Genomic DNA, 8826 nt, shown 5'->3' on the forward strand with positions numbered 1-8826 from the left:
ATATTTTTAGGTTTTTGAAAGTTTAATGGAGCTAATATGGCATATAAATTGTGTTTTAGCAGACATTAAGACATACTTTCTCTTACCAAAGAAAATGGCCTGTATTTTATCAAAATTTAACAGTTGAGACTAAAGAGTATTGAGATTTTCCTTACATCTTCTTTTACTTACTATTTTGCTATAGTTTTCTTATGAAGAGCATGTTAACATAAATAAGGTCAATGTTTAAAAAATTATTTAATCTTAAATAAGTTAATGTTCAGACTCATCTTTCTTTTTTCGAAAACATTTTTTATCTATAGAGAAAAAATATCTTCCTGAAAACGGTATGCATTTGATACTAAATGAGAACGTATGAGAAAATGCAGTATGAACTAGAATATTTTCAATTAATGTTATACTTAAATTGTTACTTAATTGGGTACCCCAATCAACACGGTATCTATAAACTTCCAATAAAAATGTTACACTGAGAAGATAGAGGAATTCCCCTTATTGTTATAAACTGTAAGTGAGAAACAAAATATCTAAGTGCACACACACACACCAACCAAATTAATTAAAAGAAACCTGAAAATGCCAGAAGTAGAAGGCACTCAAGGATGCAGCAGTGAGTCAGAACTGAAACTACACAGTTCACAGTGGGACCTGCAGCCTCTATGAATGACCCAGGCTCCAAGGACGCAAACTCCATGAATGAATTTAGGCGCTTTATGACCTGGGCCTTGTGCACCATCAAAGTGATCTGGTGGTTTGATAACATAGCATTGATAAGAAAGAACCAACAACAAAGTTAGTGCAGTAGTTCTCAGAAAAGAAAAAGATGCCCTGATCCAGGGTAGTAGCAGCTCTTATGAAATAACCAACTGAGACTACGTTTGAGGGTTAGATTCAACAGAATTTCTGATGATTTGGAACAGAGGAAAAACAAATTAAGTGAAACAACAGAGTCATGAGAAACAGGATAATTTAAGGCCTGACATATGGTAAGAGCTGAATAAATGTTAGGAATTAGAATTATTATTCACATATTTCATTTGAGAGAAACTAATAACTAGCTTCCTTCCAACGTCTTTTACACAAGAACATTAGATCCAGACAATACTGAAGGAGAGGAGAGTCTGCATGTCTTAGGCCAGAGACTCTTAGTCAGGAGTCTGCCTCTGGTTTAAACAGCACTCAAATAAGACAGCTAAACTTAGGAGCCTGCCTCCTCAGAGATCAAAAAACAACTTGTAGAAATAGGATTATGGCAGAGTTGATCCCTTCTGATCTGCTAATTCTGCAGTCCATGGAGGATCAACTATTCAAGGGCAGGGAAGTGGTAGTTTGACTACCTGATGGTCTGTAGCTATCTTCTGGGTGCACTGGCCCTGGGGTGTCCCAGATGGTGCAGGCCAAGGTCAGCCCCTACCTGTGTTCTGCCTGAGTCCACCCTGCCTGAGCTATAAATCTGAGATGGCTGCTACTTATGCTGGGCTTGGAGATTCCCAGGAAAAGCCAAGCTGTGGATCTAGGCTGGCTGCTGCTAGTGGTGGGCCTGAGGCTCACTGAGGCCAGCTGTTGCTTGTTTGAGAGGATTTAGGAAGTTGTGAAGCCTGAGTCAAAGATCAGCCATTCATATGGAAAAGCAGTTTGGGTGGGCAGAGTCTCTGGGGAGCTCCAAGGTGGGTCAAACACTGCTAGCCAGGTTGATGGAATCACAGATATGCCAGCTTGCTGGCTCTGTTAGGGGAAGGTTTAGAAAAGGACAATAGCTTCTGTTTGCCTGGATGCCAGACACTTCTGTTTCTCCTTTATGCCCCTGGTGCCTTTCCAACTGCTATCCTGGTGCTGGAGCACAGAGGAAATGAGTCTGAGTAGGTAAGTCCATGTGTGGGTTCCTTAAGAAGAACTGCTTGGGGCTCCAGAAATTTCTTCCACTCACTCAATCCTTCTGGTTTTTTCAGCCAAAATTGTGGGGATTTATCTTCCTGGCACTGGAACCCTGGGCTGGCAGGCCTGGTATGCGGCTGGAACTCTTTGCTCCTGAGATATCCCTCCTGAATTTTTATCCACCATGCATGAGTAAGGGACCAGCCCATTCCACATCTCCACCCCTCCTACCATTTTGGATGGATATAGTTTCTTTAATTCAGTAGTTGTTAGACTTCCATGCAGCTTGATTTCATCATTGTCAGACTTTCATTCAAGTCAATTTCTGATGGTTCTGAGAGATGGTTGTTCTATATTTTAGTTGTAATATTGATGTGGTTGAGTGAACATTGAGCCACATCTGTCTACACTGCCATCTTTGCTGGAAGTGAAATCTCATTTTGGTTACAGGTCATATTTCCTTAGTTATTAATTAGTTTTAGCCCTTTTCATGTTGACCAGCAATTTGGATAACCAGTGTTATGAAGTGCTTATACAAGCCCTAACTGCTTTTCTGCTAGAATTTTTGTCCTTACTGATTTGAAAGAGTCCTTCACTCTGCAGGAAAACACCTAACATTTATAGAGAGCATGTTCTATACTAAGAGGTTTATATGCATAGTTTCTTTCAATCTTTTCCAGTGAACATAAGAGGTATATATTATTACGTCTAACAGAAGAAAGTTCTGGGTCTGAAATAAGTGAGGTAAGCTGCCCAAGATCACATAGGTAAAGAAATGGCATCATGTATATTGAATGAGCACCTCTCTGATCATGAATACAAGGTGAATGCCAGATAACTTGATACAACAGAAAACTGTGAGGTTTAATCAGAGGGACAATACCAAATGAGAAGATGAAGATTCAAGAAGGATCTAAGTTTTTCCTTTTATTTGGGGGAAAAATCAGTTTTTGTTCCATTCTGTGATATTGTTACAGGGAACTGTTATTTGTTAATCTGGTAATACAAAGCATCAAGTTATTTCTTAACACAATATGTGTTATAGAGGAGACACTCAGAAAATTTTTTTTTTAAATTTAAATTTTAATTTCTTTATAAGCACAGAGAACTTCTAAATTGTTAATGCAAAATGTTCATACTCAAGTCTAATCAGAGGAACAAAAGAAATGAATATATTAACTATGTATTCAGTGTCAAATAAGCAGACAGATTATGTACAATGCAACGCATGGCTTTGTAACACCTTTTCTGTAAAAGAAATAGCTGATGTAGAATTAAACTTAAAAATAATTCAGTGGCACAGTATTTGACAAAAAAAAAAAAAAGCTGACTTTTTTTTTTTTTAAGCAATTCATGCCTGCAGACAAAAGCTTCCAAGTAAGTAAATCAGGTACCTACTCCAATTGCAACTATTTTTTTTTTGAATCATGCACTAAAGTAAAATTAATATTCTGAAAAAATATAATTGCTGTGTAAAAAATGTATAAGGATCTAAAGTGAAAATCTTATCTGATTCTTCTTCCCCTTATTTGCCATAAATAACCACAGTTAGGGCTATTTTACATGTTTACCTAAATTCAGGTATATAGAGTTCTTTCTCCTATTTCTTGACCTCTTCAGGATTAATCTAAGTACCGTAGTTTATTTCCAGAATCTGGAGCTTATATCCATCTTTTGGAACTTGATCTATGCTAATTTTGCTTTTCTCATAGAGTCAGATTCTCTATGGAGAGAGTAGGCATCCTCCAGGGGTCATAGGTGATTGAGAGCAGAGGTTTTCCTTTTCCACAACCTCAGGAGTAGGTAGACTTTATAGGGAAAACAGTAAAATCACGTAAGTCCAATTGGACATAAGTCCAATTATCCACACATATAGATGTTTTATTCTACAGGCACAAAAGGTACATAATTTGTACATAATCTCAGTGTAGTTCCTACTTCCTGTCTCCTTGTATAAGTTCCTCTTATTTAAAAAAAACAACTCAAAAGCAGATGTAAAATTATACTAAAGACAGGATAAAGTCACCTTTGAATTAGTTAGGAAATAGAATTCTCTATTAAGTGGGTAGAACAGGACAGAACAAAGTTTTGATCTAGAGTCCTGAAGATTGCTGGGTGGCATTCGCACTGCAAATGCATTCCTGTGCCAAGGCCCCCATCTCAGACATGCTTAGGTGAGTTCTCTTGTTCGGCTACTTCTCTTATCCTTGCATTAGGCCTATTTTCAGTGACCCGTTCCCCAGAAACTCCCCAACCTAAGTATCACAAGCATATCCTCAAACAAAGAGTTCAAATCTCAGCTTTCCGAAAAGTCAGAGACAGAACTCTTTTCCTTCACTTTTTTCCCCACAGCTTCCCATTATTATTACTTTCAAACCATTACTAGCAAAGATTTCTTTCTTACATATTTCTAAACAGTGAAGCTTATTGCCAAGAACAATAAGCTTCAAAAATTCCTCATACATTTCAAAAAACAAAAAGATTTAATTATATTTTTCTCTTCAACAGCGTGTATTTCTCAGGAAATTTCTATATTTTTTTAACCCTTAAATTCTACAGGTTGTTTATATCCCCTTTTCATATGCAGCTGAGATTGCAGCCCAGAGAGCCCAGGATCTTGGAATTATAGTATGTTGTTACCCTTTTCCTGAGAAAAAAATACCAAATATGCTTCAGTGGAGAGCCTTTTCCTAACAGTGAAAAGTAGGATTTTCTGTGAGACCTCTATCTTTAGAGTAGAACAAAGCACATGTTTACTTTCTGAAGGCATTTTTCTATATTTGCATTCATGATGTCAGTTTTTAGTTATATGAGGAACATCTTGCTTAAGAATCTAATTTAGAAATTATAAGAAAATGAACTCCATATTTATATATAATGATATATATTATACAAAATATTATATAATTTTTATATATTATAAATATAATATATTTTGCATATGTATAGAAAATATATTTATATAATATACTACATAAAATTTTTATATACAATAAAATATATATAATATAGTATATATACTATATATGCTATATATAATATATGATATATAATAGAAGGATATAGAGGTATTTTGTATTTTGTTCTTGTTCTTCACAAAGATGCATTCAATATATAGTTATCAAAAGCATAGTTCATGTGTTAAATACTGTTCTAGATACTGAATATTCTAGTAGTGAGCAGAGAGTACACTGCTCTCATGAAATTCACACTGCAATGACTCACATCACACATCATTCTATAACTTTTTTTCTCTATTAAAATATGTAATGTTAGAGAAGAATTTCAAGTAATCTATGCAGATACTTCTAGAAGAGGAGCTTAAATCACCCCCATCCCTTCTTTAATGTGGGCTACACTTAGTGATTTTCTTCCAAAGAATAGGGTGTGGAAAAGAGGAAAATGAAATTTCATAGTGGAGAGACCTGGCAAACACTATCTCAGCCAGATGATCAAGTTTCATATCATCAGTGACAAGTCATGTTGATACCATCTGCCCTGGATATACTGCGATGAGAACAGCAGTGTACCTCTGTAGCCTGCTTCCCCAAAAGCTATAACCCCAATTTACCCATGAGAAAAATGTAAGACACATTCCAATTGAAGGGCATTCTCACAAAATATCTGATCTGTTCTCCTTAAAACTACCAAGATCCTCAAAAACAGGAAATTCAGAAGGACCATCACAATTTAGGGGCACCTAAAGAGGTAGGACAATCGAATATCCAGTTCCTGAATGACGTTATGGAATTGAAAAATGACATTAGGTAAAAATTAATGAAATATAATAAAATGTTTAGTTTATAGTAATGTACTAATACTAGTTATTTAATTCTGTCAAATATGCCATAGTAATATAGTAAGATGTTAACAGTAGGGGAAAGGGTAAGAGGCATGAGAAATCTCTGTATTATCTTTGTAATATTTCTGTAAAAATTATTCTAAAATAAAAAGATTTTGTAGGCTGTGTAGCTCAGTTGGTTAGAACATCGATCTGATATGCCAAGGTGGTGGGTTCAATCCCCCGTCCCCCCCTCCCCGCTGCCTCAACTCACATACAAAAATCAACCAATGAGAGTGGAGGACCCCCAGGATGGCCAGGCAGCGATTCTACCTCTGCAGTACCTGAGCGCCATCACTTCCTTCTTTTTATTATGCTCTCTAGTAACTTATTCTGCTCCTGGACTATTTTTTTTCCCTGAAGGTCTCTGGCCCTGTGTTTGCCCCAGCATGACTTTTCTCAGGGCTGCTGTAGGAGGCTCACGCTGGAGCTCTGTTTCCATGAGGATCCCATTGGTGAACTCAACCCTGCCACCATGAACAGGGCCTGGACTCCCACAGGCCCATTGCTGTGGACTTTTGGAGCCTGTGCCGGGCCGGTTGTGCACAGCTCTTTTTCCTGTCCCACGTGTACTTGAACCACACCCTGGGACTGTCTGGAGCCTGGGCACAGCCCCTCTACTGCTTCCTAACTATAGTTTTCCTACCGCACCATCACCTGCAGGTATCTAACCAGTGGATCCGAGCCCTGGACGTTGGTGAGAGCCATGTCCTGACTCTAGATGAAATTGGGAGAGAGACCATGACTGTAACCTTGATGGATGCCAATCACTGTCCTTGTTCTGTCATATTTGTCTTTGAAGGATACTTGGGAACCATCCTCCGCACAGGTGATTTCCGGTGTACACCATTCCCTGAGAGTGGAGAAACACACCTGCTTTCTACTTCGACACCAGCTGTAACCCAGAGGTGGTTGTTCCTTCCCAACAAGAAGATGCCCAACAGACTGTCCTGATCACTTGAAAACACCCACAGCATAACATGAAGATTGGACTCTGTAACCTGGGAAAAAAAGAGTCCCTGCTGGAGCAGCTGACCCTGGAGTTTTAGTCCTGGGTGGTATTGAGTCCTCCGCGCCTAGAGTTGGTGCAGCTGTTGGGCTTGGCAGATGTGTTCACAGTGGAGGAGGAGGCTGGCAGCAACTATGCCGTTGACCACACAGAGATCTACCGCTCTGCCACGCTGCATTGGAACCAAATCCACCCTGCTTTTGCTATCCTTCCCACAAGCCGGAAAATCCACATCTCCCACCCCAACACCTACGTCATCCGTTAGTCCTACCATCCCTCCTACTCAGATCTTTGTGTTTTTGTTGCAGCATGGGAGCCTTGCCAGGTGGTGCCCATTGTTAGTCGACAGCCCATAGAGACTACTTCCAGGACAGCCTGAGCCCCAGGCGTTCGGTGCCCCAGATTCCAGACTGTACAGAAATACATGAGTTCCTCCTCTAGAAAACCAAGTGTTCCATAGCTGTTAGAAAGGATGTGGGAGAGGCCGAGAGGCCAAGAGCCCAGGGTGCCATGTTGGAATCTTCTGAGAATAGAGCTAATCAATTTCAAGCTGACAGGGACTCAAAGAAGGCCAAGAACAAGAACCTTTCTGAGAACCAAGAGAAGCAGCCCTCCTCCCATCCTTTGCAGCTAAGGAAGCAGTCTGTCTCTGCCTCTGGCGGGGAACAGGAAGTGATGATAAGCCTTAGAACAGTGGAGAAAAATTCCATCTTTGCCTCCATGAGAGTTTGCAGTTGGTGTCACTGGGAACCTACCTGGAACAGAGACATCTTGGAACAGAGATAGCTGGGGGATTGGGCGTCCCTCACCAGGGCAGTACCTGGAACCAGGCTTAGGGTATGATGGTCCTCCCAGCTGCCTGGAAGCCCTGACTTTGAAATAAAGTCATAAAAGATTAAAAAAAAAAGAAAAAAGAAAAAGTCAAGGAACATATAGCAAGGACTCATGGACGAAACCAAAGGGGAAGAGCTGAGGGAGGGAAGGAGGGAGGGGGCAAGGGAAAGTGGTGGGGGGTAGGCAGAGACAAATGTATTTGAAAAAATAAATTAAAATAAAATAAAAAAAGAACCCTCTGAGAAGCCACATTAAAAAAAAAAAGAATCAACCAACAAATGCATAATTAAGTGGAGCAACAAATCAATCTCTCTCTACCCCCTGCTCTCTATAAAATTAATAAATAACATTTAAAAAATATTTTTACAGTTTTTATAAATATATATGTATATATAAATATTTACACATATAACAATATAAATATATATAGGCGTATCTCATTATATTGTGCTTTGCTTTATTGTGCTTCACAGGTGTTGCATTTTTTACAAATTGAAGGCAAGACCCTCTGCCAGCAAAAACATTACAACTTGCTTTACTGCAGTGGTCTGAAATCAAAACTACAATATCTCCAATAAATATATCAAAACTGATATTGATATATCCATGTAGTTATTATTTCCAGTACTCCTCATTCTTTTGTGTAGATGCAGGTTTCCATTGGGTAGTATTTTCCTTTTCTTAAGGACTTCATTTACTATTTCTTCTTCAAGTCTACTGATGTCTACTGATGATGAGTTTTTGTTTTTTTAATGTCTATGAAACTTTGCCTCATTTTTATTTTGAAAAATCTTTTTACTGAGGAAATAATTATGTGTACTTTTTAAAAAATCTTTCCATACTTTAAAGATATTGATTGCTACACTATTTTCTACCTTATATTCTTTTTGACAAGAATTCTGCTACCATCTCTATTGTTGTTTCATTGGTTTTAATCAACCTTATTATGATGTGCCTTATGTGTGTTTTCGTTACATATTTTGTGTTTGGGATTTGTTGAGCTTTTTGGATCTGAGGATATAGTGAGTTGAATGGTAGCTCACCAAAAGTCATATCCACAACCTCAAACCTGTGAATGAGACTTTATTTGGACAAAATGCCTTTGCTGATACAATTAAATTAAAAATCTCAAGATAGATTTTTGTGAATTATTTTGGTGGATACTAAATCCAATAACAAGAATCCTTATAAGAGAAAGGCAGCGAGAGATTTAAGGTCCACAGAAGTGGATCTTAACATAGTTGTAGAGACTAAAGTTATGCAGGTA

General features: G+C 38.3%; 1 pseudogene; it reads left to right on the forward strand.

Annotated features, from left to right (window-relative positions):
• The window catches only part of LOC129061780 (5' exonuclease Apollo-like), a 52289-nt pseudogene extending 44778 nt beyond the window's left edge, over nucleotides 1-7511 (forward strand).
• The last annotated feature ends 1315 nt before the right edge of the window (nucleotides 7512-8826 follow it).

Source organism: Pteronotus mesoamericanus, unplaced genomic scaffold (assembly GCF_021234165.1).
Source record: "Pteronotus mesoamericanus isolate MK-2021 breed Mesoamerican mustached bat unplaced genomic scaffold, CSHL_Meso_final scaffold_651, whole genome shotgun sequence".
Taxonomy (NCBI): domain Eukaryota; kingdom Metazoa; phylum Chordata; class Mammalia; order Chiroptera; family Mormoopidae; genus Pteronotus; species Pteronotus mesoamericanus.